Genomic DNA, 15212 nt, shown 5'->3' with positions numbered 1-15212 from the left:
GGGTTGCTGTGGATTACATGAGATAGTGCGTGGGGAGCATTCAGCATGAGCTTAGCACAGATTCATGCTGGAGAAGCAGTGGGTGCCCATGCAATTTTTATGAAGCATCCTATTACGAAGATATAGAAAGACAAAAGAAAAGGAAGGAATGAAGATGGAAGGAAGGAAGGAAGGAAGGAAGGAAGGAAGAGAAGGAAGGAAGGAAGGAGGGAGGGAGGGAGGGAGGGAAGGAAGGAAGGAAGGAAGGAAGGAAGGAAGGAAGGAAGGAAGGAAGGAAGGAAGGAAGGAAGGAAGGAAGGAAGGAAGAAGGAAGGAAGAAGGAAAAGAAGGAAGGAAGGAAGGAAAGAAGGAAGGAAGGAAGGAAAGAAGGAAGGAAGGAAGAAAGGAAAGAAGGAAGGAAGGAAGGAAAGAAGGAAGGAAGGAAGGAAAGAAGGAAGGAAGGAAGGATAGAAGGAAAAGAGGGAGGGAGGAGCGAAGGAGAAAAAATCTCCAACAGGGCATTTGGGAGGAGAGACTAGCCTAACAACACTCTCTCTCATCTCAAATCCTAAAGTGGGCTTTCAATTGGATTTGAGCTCTGACCCTTTAAAGGAGCTATTTCTAGAGTCTTCCTCTTGAAAATGGAAGCAAACCTAGGACCCCAGCTCTTCTGCTTGGAAGCCTTGAAAAGGAACGGCCAGACTTGAACCACGTGGGAGGTTGTCCTCATGTCCTCTCGCTCTTCACAGACATCCCCTAATTGATTAGCTAGTTCCCTTCCAACCAGCTCAGGCTCTGCCCCACAGACCTCATCAACTCGGAGAGTGGGTCACACCGTCACGTGGGTAGAGCTAGAGAAGATGGGAAATTCTTGGCGTCTTGGAGCTAAGACCTTGCGGTGGCTGGGGAGGTCAGCACCATGGACAGATCCCAGAGCTGCACTAGCTCTCGGACTTCGGGCCACTGGGCGTTGCTGCAGCTTTTGCCTCTTCAGGGCCCTGCCAACACCTTAAGGAAGCATGGTCAGAGCTCTGTGTAGGCCGGAGAAGCATCCCATGCTCACACCTTAGTGGCCACCAGGCTGCAAGCTAGAGGCAGGAGAGGCAGCCAGTGGAGGAGAAAAATGCTGAGCTTGCCAGGCAGTACTAATGAAACTTGAGACCTTTCCTAAGTTTCTGGAGAGACCTCTGACACTGCTCCTTTTAATCCAGTTTTAACTTCTCCATGCAGCCTGTGGAAGTCCAAAATCTGGTTATTGTCGAGGAATGAAAAGTGCATATTTTTCCAAGGTAGGTAAGTCCCATCCAAGGCTGGGGAGAAGACGCATTGTCTCTGGGGGCCTGATGGCACTGGGAGCCTCTGCAACAGTGGATCTATCGAACACAAAAGTAAATGCAGCTTTCTGATGTGAGCAACAGAATGCCGGCTATGGTCATCAGATGCCCCGTGCCAGGCCCGTGCTAAGTGTTCTCTGTGCATGACCGCGGTTCCTACTCCTGCTCCCTTCCACGCCGTTGATAAAGCGATTTCGGGAGGATGGGGGGTTCTCTTGTGGCTGTGCAGCTAAGAGAGGGGCTTCGAGGAAGTCAGATTTTTTTTTTTTTTTTTTTATGAAGTCTCACTCTGTTCCCCTTCCAACACCTAGAATGTGAATGATGTCCGGGGCACTGCAGCTGTTCTGTGGCCATGAGGCTGAGAGTGGCACGATGAAGGAGCCTATGTCCATGTGATTCCTCTGCAGCCACCACAGTGGGCATGACTGCAGGCCTCTGGACTTACCGTTCTGTGGAAAAATAAATCTGAATCTGCATAAGTCCCCATGGTCAGGCTTCGGTGACACACAGCTGAATTCCACCTTGACCTGGTCCCCCATCTCACTGGAGCCTCTAATGAAGGAATGCGTTTAGACCACCCTCTTGGTCCTGTGCAGGATGAGGCCTTGGGAAATGGATGTGAAAACTGAACTGCTCCTCCCAACAATTGCCTGGACCAGTTCTTTTCATAGACAGAAGGATACAAGATAGCAATGCTTGGCTTTGAGTGGTAGAATTCACTGCAGAGTTTCAACGAAGCCTAATCTCCTTCACAGAAAAAAAGCAGACTTGATTTTGGCCTTGCAGTTCATGAGGAATGTCCTATCAGCCTGTTGGACTTGGAGCTACCTGCATCAGGATGACCTGGGGAGGCTGTGGAAACACAGATTCCTGGGTCTTGCCCAGGCTCCCTTCATCACAATCCCTGGAGGAAGGAGGCAGGAATCTGCAGGTTCAATAAGCTCCAGCCCCTTCCCCTTTGAGTCCTACACCCTCTACAGTTGAGCTCCTGACCTGCTCCAACGTCTGTTCCCACGTGGGATGTCCCCTAAGCCTTGCAAAATATATGCAGCCCCAGCCCCTCACCCAGCCCAGGGCTTCTTTTGCCATGGAATGTCTCTGACCTTTGCAGGGAAAAGGCCCCTTAGCTGCTACTCTTCCCCATTGAGAACACTTAGCTCAGCCCTGAAAGAAACTGACATTAAACTGGCTGGAAAGAAAAGTGCTGCCCCTGCAGTTTCAGGTAAATGTGCAGCTGGGGACAGAGGCTTCAGCCCATGGCCCATCCATCGTCTCTCCCTGGGTCAGCCACAGCCCTCCTGAGCCAGCAACCACTGCCGGCCCTTGATCTCTCTCAAAGCACCTCCTCTCTGCAAGCCGTGTGTGTGTGAGTGTGTGCATGTGTGCACGTGACTGCTCGTGTGTGCACGTATGCAGGTGTGTATGTGTGCTCCTGTGAGTGTATATGTGTGTTTGCACGTGCGTGTGAGTGTGTGCATGTGTGCACGTGACTGCTCGTGTGTGCATGTATGCAGATGTGTACATGTGCTCCTGTGTGTGCACGTGTGTTTGTGTGTGTGTGAGTGTGTGCATGTGTGCACGTGACTGCTCATGTGTGCACGTATGCAGGTGTGTACATGTGCTCCTGTGTGTGCACGTGTGGGTTTGCATGTGTGTGAGTGTGTGCATGTGTGCACGTGACTGCTCATGTGTGAACGTATGCAGGTGTGTACGTGTGCTCCTGTGAGTGCACATGTGTGTGCGTGTCTGGCCATGTCTGTTCATGTGTGCATGTGCGTTAGTGAGACAGCACACTAGCTGCTCTCCAGGCCCTCTGCACAGCCATGTGCATGTGTGTGTGTGCACCCATATATGTATATAAGACATATGTTAGCTCATTTCCAGGCTCTCTGCACAGAAGCAGCATGATGAAGAGAAAATCCATTCAGGTCATATTTCTGTTGAGCAGTTAGCAATGTCATCTCCACAGCCGGTTACTGCATCTCTTTTAGGTGTTTGGCCCTCAGCTAGAAATTTTACAGCCCCTGTCTCCTGGAAGCCATACAAGAACCTGGAGTGGCTGGTGCTGCTGTCCCCACTGTACAGGAAGAGATGCAGGCTCAGCGGATGGTGTCCTGCCTGTATCCCCGCTGGGGTGCAGGGGGGGGATTGCCCTCCCTTCCCTACAGTGGGGGTGGTGTGGTCATAAGCACACCATAAGCACCAGCACCGGTACACAGCAGGCTCAGGGCTCCGCATCATCCATGCACGACCCCCCAGTCATCACAACAACTTCACAAAAGCACTTATTAGCCCCTTTGACTGATGAGGAAACCAAGGCTCAGCGCGTTGAACTGACCCGCCCCAGGCCACCCAGCTGGATGTTCAGAGCCACAGTGTCAAGTCCTCAGTTTCTCTAGGTCTGATGTTTTCCATCTACCAGGCTGCCCCACCCTGTGGAGTTAAGTAGCCAGGCCCCACCTTGCTCGAGGTGCTGGGAACATGGCGGTGACGGGATGTGTTCACCACGCAGTCCCCGTGGCAAATGCAGTGCAGAGGGCAGGGAAGAGGGGTGGTTGGAGGAAGGAGGCTCCAATTCCAACAATTCCAGACACGGGAGTTGACAGCACAGGAGCCACGGGAGGAGACTCTAAGGGAGGCAGGAGGGAAGTTCATGCAGCAGCAGGGACAGCACACGTGGGAAGGTCAGAGGCCAGCAGGAGCTGGAGAGAGGCCAGGGTCATTGAGGTCTAGAGCTCGGTCTCCCCAAAGTGGGATCTGGCCGTGACTCAGCAGCCTCCACGACGCATCATCATCACTTCTGCAGCCAGTTTCTTAAGCCACCAACAGGGGCGGGGGATGGACTTGCTCAGACCTGAGCTGGAGGTCAGAGTTGTCAGGCGGGAACATCGTGGATAAAGAAGATGGGAAGCTGGGGCCAGGGCACAGGTGGAGTGGCAGCAGGGAGGGACGGAACACACCCGCCTCCACCCCATCGACAGCCTCGAACGTGCTTCCCCAAAGCCTCCTGTTGGCTCCATCACAGAGAAAAAGGAGGAAAGACCAGAGACCAACAGGAGCCCACCCTCCCCGCACAGGAGGGGGCAAGTATGAGTCACTCTAAGCAGTCACATGAGGCCGGAAGGGGACTCTTCTCTGAGAGGCGGAGCTGGGCCCTGGCCTGGGCGTTTGCCATCAGAGCCGTGTCATATCAATGTGGGTGTGATCACACTTGAGGAATTTGTCCCCATACCCAGATGAAGAGCAGACAGCAGCTGCCCTGGGAGCTCTACCTTCCAAGAACCCAAACCATCCTGTTTTCATGTGAGCACTAATGTATTCATTTAACAGACACAGCCCCTGTGCCTGGGGCCCAGCTAGTCCCTGTCCTAGTTTCTGTTGGGGGGAGTGGGAAGAGGGAGCACAGGGGGCTGTAGGCACAGACACAGCCATAGCAAATGTGTCAGCTCAGAACATGTGGCAAGCACAGAGTCCGTGGTCTGTCTCTCGACAGCACTGGGCAAGTGATGACTTTATCGCCTTCTCCCTAGACTCCAATCCCAAGGGGCAGAAACCAGCAAGGGGAAGGGGCTGCCCACCCAGCAGCCCAGCCCCCAAGTAGCGGGGAGGAGAAACATGTAATGTTAAATCCATGTTTAACACTTTAATTTAATGTGATGCTAAATCAAAACTATTTTTACTATCAAGGCTGTCTTTGAACAAGGCAGGGAAAGGTGTGTCTCATTACCTAAGAACGACAGGAAGTCGGCCGGGCGCGGTGGCTCACGCCTGTAATCCCAGCACTTTGGGAGGCCGAGATGGGCGGATCACAAGGTCAGGAGATCGAGACCATCCTGGCTAACACGGTGAAACCCCGTCTCTACTAAAAAGTACAAAAAACTAGCCGGTCGAGGTGGCGGGCGCCTGTAGTCCCGGCTACTCGGGAGGCTGAGGCAGGAGAATGGCGGGAACCCAGGAGGCGGAGCTTGCGGCGAGCTGAGATCCGGCCACTGCACTCCAGCCTGGGTGACAGAGCGAGACTCTGTCTCAAAAAAAAAAAAAAAAAGAATGACAGGAAGTCACAGAGTAGCCTGAGGGTTCATTTGGGGTGGAAGAAGAAATTTCACACTGAATTTTAAATGGACCGTCATCTCTTTAAAAGATACAAACATCAAGTTATTTTCTTGTTTACACCCCCGTGAGCTCCGCTTGTACCACATCTGGGTGGCAGCGGTTGTAGGAGTCAAGGAAGGCTTCCTGGAAGAAGAGGCACACAAGTCAAGACCAGAGAGAGGAGCCAGTCTTGCTCCTTTGCTCACTGAAGGGATGCCACAGGCCAGAGGGAAAAGCAACCCCAGAGCGTTGAAGGAACAGAAGGAAATGCAGCCTGTCTGAGCCGGGGTCAGCCGGGGCAGAACTGGTGCTGAGGAGGCTGAGGAGGCTGAGGAGGCTCGGGCAAGGAGCCCCGGCCAAGGCCTGAGGGAGAGGAGGTCTTTGGCTGCACTTTGGAAGATGGATTTGGCTGGGGGGTGGAGGGGGATCCCGGAGCAAAGATCCCAGTGCTGAGATGGTGAGGCTGGGACAAGGGCGGCTGGAGGCTGGGGGGATTCAAGGTTGCCTTTGCAGCCGGCATGGCCCAATGTGACGGGCAGGAGAAGAGAAGACACAGATGAATCCGGTCCCTGTGGCTCGGGTACTGTGGTGCCTGGAAGACACAGCCATGGGCAAATGTGTCAGCTCAGAACATGTGGCAAGCATAGAGTCCGTGGTCTGTCTCTCGACAGCACGAGGCAAGTGAGGACTTTACCGCCTTCTCCCTAGACTCCAACCCCAAGGGGCTGTCCCATCACGCAGTGGAATCCCACAGAGGGAGCACGGGGTGGAGGAAAGCAGAGCTGAGGGCGGGATGTGGAAGACACCAGGTGCTGGCACGCTCGGTCACTGGTCCCAGGCAGGTCTAGAGCTCGGGGGAGAGGCCTGGCTGGCCATACAATTTGGGAGTCACATTGCTGGCAACTGCAGCCGGGAAAACAGGGACTTCCTCCATGGCTGGCAAATCACGCGTAGGGTCACTGAGCTGTGCCCACTCTTGGTGTGACCTTCGCCCTCCTGTTTGACTGTGAGCTCCAGCAGCAGCTCCCTGGAGAGGCCCCAGGCCTCTGGTGTCCTCTCTGGCGGTGCTGGTCTCTGCCATCATAGTGCCCCTCCCACACTGATGCAAATGGCTTTGTTCAAGCCTCATCTCCCCCTGCCCTCTGAGCTCCAGGAGGCTGGGACTTGGGCCGTGTGTGCCCCACAGTTTATCACCCTTTGCAGTAGATGGAAGAACAGCTCCAAGATGCCCATGTCCCAATCCCCAGCACCCTGGATGTGCTTGGCTACACGGCCACGGGGATGACGGTTGTAGTTGGAATTAAAGGGGCTAATCAGCCGACTATAGGCTAGGAGGATTATCTGGGATTGCACAGGTGGGTCCCCTGCAGTCACAGGGTCCTTAAGAGTGGAGGAGGCGGAGGAAAGAGCTGGGGGAGAGGAGGCCGCAGGAGGCACCGATAGATGCGATGTCTCAGCTTTGAAGACGGAGGAGGGGCTGGGAGCTAAGGAGTGTGACCTGTAGAAGCTGGAAAAGGCAAGGAAACAGACTCTCCCTAGAGTGTCCAGAGGGACCAGCCCTGTCCAGACCTTGACTTCAGCCAGGTGAGAGATGTTGGACCTCTGACCTGCACGAGTGTCAGGTGGTAAATCTGTACCGTGTTCAGTTTGTGGTAACTTTTACAACAGCCCCAGGAAGCACATCCAGCCCTTTCCTTCCCCGTCTCTAACGGTGAGTGCCCCGAGAGCGGCCTGGACCCACTGAGTGGGCGGAAGATTACCTAGGTGCCGAGGCAAGAGACTGAAGGCACAAACCGTTTCAGTATAATAAAGAAAATAGTTAGAATAAGAATAGTCATAATACGAATTAAATATAGAGACTATCATGGACTATTATCAATCATTAGTATAAACATTATTAATCATTTAGCTTTTAATATTACTCTTTGTTGCATTACTAATATAACCTGGGAATAACCAGTGGGTATAGGGTCAGGTGCTAAAGGGACATTGTGATAAGTGACCTAAAAGGCAAGAGGTGAGCCCTCTGTCACGCCCATGGAAGGGCCGCTTGAGGGCTCCTTGGTGAAGCGGTAACGCCAGTGTCTAGGAAGGCATCGTTACTTAGCAGACCACAAAAGGGAGTCTCCTTTCCTTGGAGGAGTCAGGGAACGCTCTGCTCCACCAGCTTCTTGTGGAAGGCTGGATACTATCCAGGCCTGGCCGCAGTCATCCGGAGGCCTAAACCCCTCCCTGTGGTGCTGTGCTTCAATGGTCACACTCCTTGTCCACTTTCATGCTCCTCCCATACTCCTGGTTCCTCTTTACAGCTTGTTGTAGATAGCGGTAGAAGAAATAGTGAACGTCTTAAAGTCTTTGATTTTTCTTGTAAGTGCATAGAAGAAAACAGTGACGTATGCCGCCTTCCCTCTGCCTCGGCTCCCTAAAAGGGAAGGGCCCCCTGTCCCATGATCACGTGACTTGCTTGACCTTATCAATCACTTGAAGACTCACCCTCCTTACCCTGCCCCCTTGACTTGTTTGCGATACATATCAGTGCGCCCAGCCATTCGGGGTCACTGCCGGTCTCCGCGTCTTGGTGGTAGTGCTCCCCCAGACCCAGCTGTTTTCTTTTTATCTCTTTGTCTTGTGTCTTTATTTCTTACAATCTCTTGTTTCTACACATGAGGAAAACACCCACGGAGCCCCGAAGGGCTGGTCCCTACACCACCGGGCCCCCAGTGACCCCATCAAACCTGGGTCCTCCACTTTTCAGGGCTGCAGTACCTCACCAGCGCCCCCCAGGTCTCACCCTGAGCTCTGGGAGCCTCTCAGAGCCTGCACCTGTTTGCTGGGTGGACACCTCCAGCTCAGCACGCCCCAACCAAACTCCTGCTACCCTTGCAGCCCACGCTGTCCACAGCCTTTGCAGCAGCCACACCGTCCAGGCAGTGGAGCTGAAAACCAACCAGCCAGACCAAACCACCCACCTATCACCAAGCACAAGGCCTGAGTCACACCTGGCCCCACTGTCTCTCACACCTGCCCCCAGTTTATCGGGTACCCCCCTTAGGTTCAACCTTCTGGGGCTCACTTCTCCCCATCTCCCCAGAGCCCTGCAGGAACCCTCCAGTGCCTCTCTACTGCCACAGCGGCCTCCCAACAAGTCATCTGACCCCACTCGGCTGCCACCGTGACTCTTGAAGCCACAGACTAGGCCACAGCTTCAGGCTTCAGGCCCTGGGTGGTACCGTGTCTGAGAATAAGTAAAAGCTGGGTGCAGTGGCCTGGGAGCTCCATGAGCCCTGCCCCCCTCCCTGGCTGCCCTTGCTTCCCCTCCCCTGCCTTCATCCCTCGGCTCCTGCCCTCAGATATCCTTCCCTCTAGCGTCCAGCTTGCCACTCCCTCACTCTTACAGGTGTGGTGTGGCTGTTGCCATCTCCTGCCACCTGCCGTGGCCACCCTGTGGTCACCTGAGCCCCTCCTCAGGATACCTGGCCTATGGCCACAGGGATGAGCACCTCTAACTCCTGTATCGTGTCACGTCCTTCACTGACCTTGGCAGTGAGCCCGGCCCAAGGCAACCCCCAGCCACTGCCATGTGCAGCCTTCACTGTCAGCCCAAGTAAAGGTTGGCCGCACGCAGGCGGGGGTCCTGCAACCTGAGTCTCTGACTGCTTCTCCAGCACCCAGATGGAGACACACAGGGCAGGTGCTCGGCTGGTCTCTGTCGAATAGTTGCTGAGAGAATGAACACATTCTCTCCTCGCTCCTGTCCCCTGTCTTGAGGCACTGAGGAATGGGAGGGCCGGAAGAGCCAAGGGTTCTGGGGGATCTGAGATGCCTCTGGGGTCCTCAGTGAGCCCTGCTGGGCTCAGAGCTGCTCTGGGCTTCCCTGAAGGAAGAAGAGTCCTTTTCTCCTCCTCAGCCTTGGGGCCCAGTTTGCAGGCTGTGTCCAGGAAGCCGTGCCAGGCCTCCATCTCCCTCCCTTGTCCCCTGCTGTCCTCATCCCGGGCTTGTCATCCGGAGGAAACACCACACCGCCAGTGCTGCCAGTGGGGTGCCTGGGTGCACGGCGGGATCTGCCGACCTCACTGCCACCAGGGCCCTGCCCTCACCGGGAGCTAATAACCCGTGGGCTGGCAGGGCCACGCTGTGAAGGCAGACAATGTCACCCACTTTGCCACAGAGGTGGCCGTGTCAAATGTACACAGCCAGCCTCCAGCCTGCGCACGTGTGCCCGTGGAGCCCACAGACTTGTGACTCAGAAGGAGCAGCTTCTGGCACCCAGGGTCCTAGGTCCTGCCCTGGGCCTGCTATGCTGGTTTCACTCCTCTGCATTTTGTCCCCTCCTCTGGGAAGAGCAGAGAGTAGCAGCCCCGTCATGGGCATGCTCTGAAAATGAGGCCTCTGCCAGTGAGCACTCAGCAATGGCATCATGGCATCATCGCTCTCCTGTAAGCCCTCCCAGGGCTGCCCCTGATGCCCTGCCCGTCACCTGCCGTGTGGAGCCTCTGCTTTCTCGGTGCCTGGACAGAGGCCAGGTGGGCAGGTGAACACTTGGGGAAACTGCCTGGCCTGGCCCAGCCCAGCCAGACCAAGCAGCTGTCACATGGTGAGAGGACCAGCTGGTGCGGAACCCTTGGGAGCCAGAAGAGGAGGAGGGCAGGAGGAGGGCAGGCGCAGCCCTGGACCACGGCCCTGTCTGTCCCAGGCTCCTAGCAGGTGCCCAGGCACACCTGCCCAGGGAGGTCACGGTGGACGGGAGCTCCCCGGGGAAACAGCCAGCTCCTGGTTCTCCTCTCTGACTATGAGAGGTGAAAGTGTCTGTCCCCATTCATCTTTGTGAGAAAGCACCAGGCTGATGTAATTAAACCCGTGCATCTGGTTGCCATAGCGTTCCTGCCAGAGCCAGGCCCATCAGCGGCAGAAGTGGGTCACACGTTTGCCTCGTTCTCGGACTTCTGTAAAATAATGATGAATCAGATCCACGCGGGCACCTTGGCCATTTCCTGAGCAGCCTGGGACTGGGATGAGCTGCCAGCCGGAGGGGGGCTCTGCCCGCCGGCTCATCCCCTCTGGGTGCCAATTTATCTCTGGGTTCCAAGGTCTGTGGGCAGCTTCGCGGTGGAGGACTGTGCACCTCACACACAGCCATGGGAAGTCCTTCAGACAGTCTAACCTTGTGCCTCCCCTGTGCCTCCCCAGGCTGCAGTGCCTGGACCAGGGAGGCCTGTGGATCCTGAGGGTGGATGGGACATGGTCCAGTGTGTGCTGCCTCTTCAATTGGCCTGGGGCTGGGGAGCCAGCATGGCCTCCTGCTCTCCGTCCTGCAGGATCTCATAGAGCACACGGCTAAGCATTCACGGAGCATGTACCTGGGCCAGGCATGGAGGACCCAAAGGTGAACAGCCATTCACTGCCTTCGTAAGGGGGACGAACCTTTGGCAACTCCGAGATGCTAGAAAATGAGGAGAAGAAAGCACAGCTATCCCCACCCAGCATCTTCAATGACCTTGCTGAGAAAGGGTCTTTGCAGGTGTAATTAAGTTATGGATCTTAAGGCGAGATCATCCTCAATGAGGTAGTACCAGAATCTAACGACCAATGCCCTCATAAAAGAGGAGGAGAAAAGACAGAAGAGAAGAGCCCACGTGAGGCGGAGGCTGGAGCGATGCGCCCACAGCCGAGGAACCACCAGGAGCTGGAGGGGACAGAGAGGACCCTCCCCTAGAGCCTTCAGAGTGAGCGCGGCCCAGATCACAGCTGGAGTTCAGATCCCTGGCCTCCAGAACTGTAGGAATAAATTTCAGCGTTTTTTTTTTTAAACCAGCAAGTGTGTGATAATTGGTGGTGACGGCTGCAAGAAACAAATACATATCCATACACAAAATTTCGGGGACCTCTCAGGAGCTCCCCTGAACCTGGAGGTCACCTGTGGTGTGGTGAGGAGCAAAGGGGCTGCCCAGAGCTCAGGGAGGGTCTGAGAGGCACACTTTGTGTTATGTCTTTTGGTGCATTTTCTAGCTTCTCTACTCTCTATAGGTTGAAGGTGCGGGCCTGGAAGCACCAAGATGCAATCACAGCCCAGGAAGAATCGTAGGAAACACAGGAAAGAAAGGCCTGCCTATCATAGGCTATGGAAACTATGTGGAGTCTCAGGGTCCACGACCCTGCCGTCTCCCGGTGGTACCATCCTGGGGAACACTCAACGATATCACCAGTTGACCAAGGGCCAATGGCAGGCCAGACGGTCTGGGCACCAACAGAGAGGAGACGCTCCCTGGTAAAATGTACCTTCCAATGGGTGGGTGCGAGGGAACCAATGCATGAGTGCAGGAACCCCAGCCAGGAGCAAATGCTGCGTAGAGAACCGAGCAGGGCAGAGTGGGAAAGAGGCCTGGGAGAGTGGCATCAGGGATGCAGGCTCCAGGGAGGGGACATTAGACTGCGATCTGAATGACAAGGAAGACTTCACCCCTCGGAGGTCTGGGACGGGGATTCCAGGCAGAGGAGCTTTGGCTGAAAACCTGGGCAGGGCTGCGTCCTGGTCCAGGGTGCTCGGAAGGGCGGGTGCCCTGTTGGCTGCCAGGGTGTCCAGGCGCCGGGGAAGCAGGAAAGGGTGGTGGTGGTGTGTGGTTGTGGACTGTGGAGAATGCATGATGGGTTTGCTGGGAGGGAGACCGACGGGGAGGCGTTGGCTTTGGGTGGGAAGATGGTGGTGATTTAGATGAGGGTAGAATGAACCTTCATTAGGAGGTGGAGGGATCCGGGCAGATCCACAATGCGCTTTGGGAGTTGAATCAGCACAGATTCCTGCTGGGGTGGGTGTCAGGTGAGGGAGAGGAGTCAACAGCCCTTCCTGGGCTGCTGTGGTCTGAGCAGCTGGAAGAAGGTGGTGGCCAGTGAGTAGTGAGTGGGAAGGTGTGGGGTGTCGGTGTGAGACCTTGGGGTCCGGCCTGGACACGCCGAGTGGACTTGATGTCAAGTGGGGAGCTGAGCCTGGAGTGAGGCAAGGCAGGGACTGGACCTGATCTCTGAGTCCCTGGCCTGTGGTGGGTGCCTGCGGCTGCATGCCTGGAAAGAGTGAGGTGAGGCCAGGGCTGGACCTGATCTCTGGGTCCCTGGCCTGTGGTGGGTGTCTGCGGCTGCATGCCGAGAAAGACCAGGCTGGAGTAGGTGATCAGTGGATGTGTCCCTCTGTTTCCAGATTTTCTCCCCAGCCACAGGGAGACAGGGGAAGGGCTGGAAGTGGGGGTGGAGTGCAACTCAGCCTGGGAGAGCAGCACTGTCCCCAGGACAGAGCCTCCACAGAGCCGCCTGTGGTTTGGAACCATGCCAGCAGGTTGCAGGAAAGGAAGGCCCAGGTGAGCCCTCAGTGGCCTTCCCTCCCTTCCCTGCCATCCTGGCTCAGTGTCTCTGGGACCACCTCTGGACCTTGGTTGGAATCAGGGGATCTGATTTGTCCACCCGGGCAGAAGGCGAGGATGGGCCGTGCCGTCAGCCCTCCAGGCCTTGGCAACCGTCGTTCCTTCAGACAAGAGAAATCGCATCAGCTTCGGGTCAGACTGCCCCAGGGGTGTGCCCTACACCTGCTGGTCTTGTTCTGAGGCTCCCAGCACAGTTGTCTCCTGCAGATGCATTTTGGTGGCTCTGTCTCCCACCGTGGAGAGCCAGGGAGGGCAGCCTTCCCGTGTCTGACCTTGGCCAGCTAAGAGGGTGCTGACGAGACATGGGCTGGGGTTTTCTAGGGAAACACAAAGATTCAGTTTCCAAAATAAACACAAGCACAGCTCACCTGGGGCTCCCAGCTGGGGGCACGGCTGGTGGGGGTCCTGGGGGACAGGGAATGAGCCGTTTTCTGTTGTCCTGACTGACAGGCCAGCTCCCCTGTGCCCACATGGAGTGGGAGGGGCACGTGCTTCCTTCTCCTTCCTGGGCTTCGAGTCTTTCCGGATTTCCTTCTTGATGACCCAGACAGGAATCCTCTCCTTTGCTGAATAAAAGAGACTTTTGGAGGTGCCTGAACGTGGATTTGGTGGAGGCAGAAACGTCAGTAACACACTTCAGACAGTTCGTGAGATGACCTGGCGCTCTCAGGGTATCCGCATCTGCCAGGCCTCGGGGGAGCTGAGGAAGAAGGATGGAACCTGGAAACTCCACTTGGGGGGCAGAGGGAATGTCCATATTGTGATTTGAGGGTAATTTTGTATCCACCAAATCAGCAGGACTGAGTGTGATGTGGGAGGGCAGAAAAGGAGGGAGCAGGAGAGCTGGCTTGTCGTGGGTTGAAATGTACCTCCAAATCCACATGCAGTCCTGACCCTGAATCCCTGAGAATGTGGCCTTATTTGGAAATCGGGTCCCTGCACATGTTATTGGGTAAGATGAGGTCACACTGGAGCAGGGTGGCCCCAATGCAATACGACTGCTGTTCTTTAAAAAGGGGCAATTTGGGCTGGTCACGGTGGCTCACGCCTGTAATCTCAGCACTTTGGGATGCTGAGGCGGGTGGATCACAAGGTCAGGAGATCAAGACCATCCTGGCTAACACAGCGAAACCCCATCCCTGCTAAAAATACAAAAAATTAACTGGGTGTGGTGGCACGTGCCTGTAGTCCCAGCTACTTGGGAGGCTGAGGCAAGAGAATCACTTGAAGCTGGGAGGCGGAGGTTGCAGTGAGCCAAGATCGTGCCACTGCACTCCAATCTGGGTGACGAAACGAGTCTCTGTCTCCAAAAAAAAAAAAAAAAAAGTGGGGGGCACATTGGATTCAGAGACAGACACACACACAAGGAGAACCTCAGGTGAAGATGCAGGGAGAGACCAGGGTGGGGCGTCCACAAGGCAAGGAGAACCCCAGACGACCAGCAGACACCAGACGGAGAGGGTCATGGAGCAGATGCCCCTCCCGGCAGGAACGGAACTCATTTATGTTGAATGAATGAACTGATAGGAGCTACGGGAAGAGCGTGCAGCAGACTCCCCCAGATGGAGTCCCCGCTTGACCCCTGAACCCCACTGCATGTCAGCTCGAGGGAAAAGCCTTTCCAGGCCCAAGACCAAAATAGCATTGTCTTCTGTTTGTGTTCCCTTCACTTCCTTTCAGAGGAACTCCCCCTGCTGACACCTTGATATTGGCATTCTGGTTTCCAGAACTGTGAGAAAATACATCTCACTGATTGAGCTGCCCAGCTTGTGGTACTTTGCATGGCAGCCCCCGCAAATTAAAACCAAGTTGCTTCCAAGAGAAGGGCCCCAGAGAGGCTTGGAGGCTCTGACCGGGGCTGCTGGGGGAACCCCTAGTCCTCCTGCACGCTCCAGCTTTGACAATACTTTCTCCTGCCACAAATATTGCTAGAGGCTCTATCATGTGCCAGGACCTGTTTTAGACTCTGGGGATTTGACAGAGAACAAAACACAGTCCTCTCTCAGAGCTTATAGCTGAGTGAGTAAAGATGGGAAACAGCGTGTAGGTAACATGGCTGGTGGTGAAACGCGCTGTGTGGAAGCTAAAGCAAGGGAAGTGGACAGAGACAGAGGCCGATGCTATTTTGGTCTTGGTCCTGGAAGGCTTTTCCCCTAAGGTAACATTCAGTGGGAGCCAGGTGTTGAACCTGGACTCTAACTGGGAGAAGAGTCTTGTATGTGTGTGTTCTTTCATTAGCTCACTCATCAATTCTTACATGCAACAAAAGTTTGTTTTATTTCTCCTGTCTCAGGGCAGGCAAGCCCTACAATTGGGGCTTAGCCTGGGAAGGATCTTGGCTTTGCTCAGGAAAGAATTCAGGAGGTAGTCGGTGGTAGAAGGAAGCAACTTTATTGAA

This window comes from Macaca nemestrina, chromosome 14 (genome assembly GCF_043159975.1).
Source record: "Macaca nemestrina isolate mMacNem1 chromosome 14, mMacNem.hap1, whole genome shotgun sequence".
Lineage (NCBI taxonomy): Eukaryota > Metazoa > Chordata > Mammalia > Primates > Cercopithecidae > Macaca > Macaca nemestrina.
The sequence above is the reverse complement of the archived record's forward strand: the minus strand, read 5'-3'. Positions refer to the sequence as shown.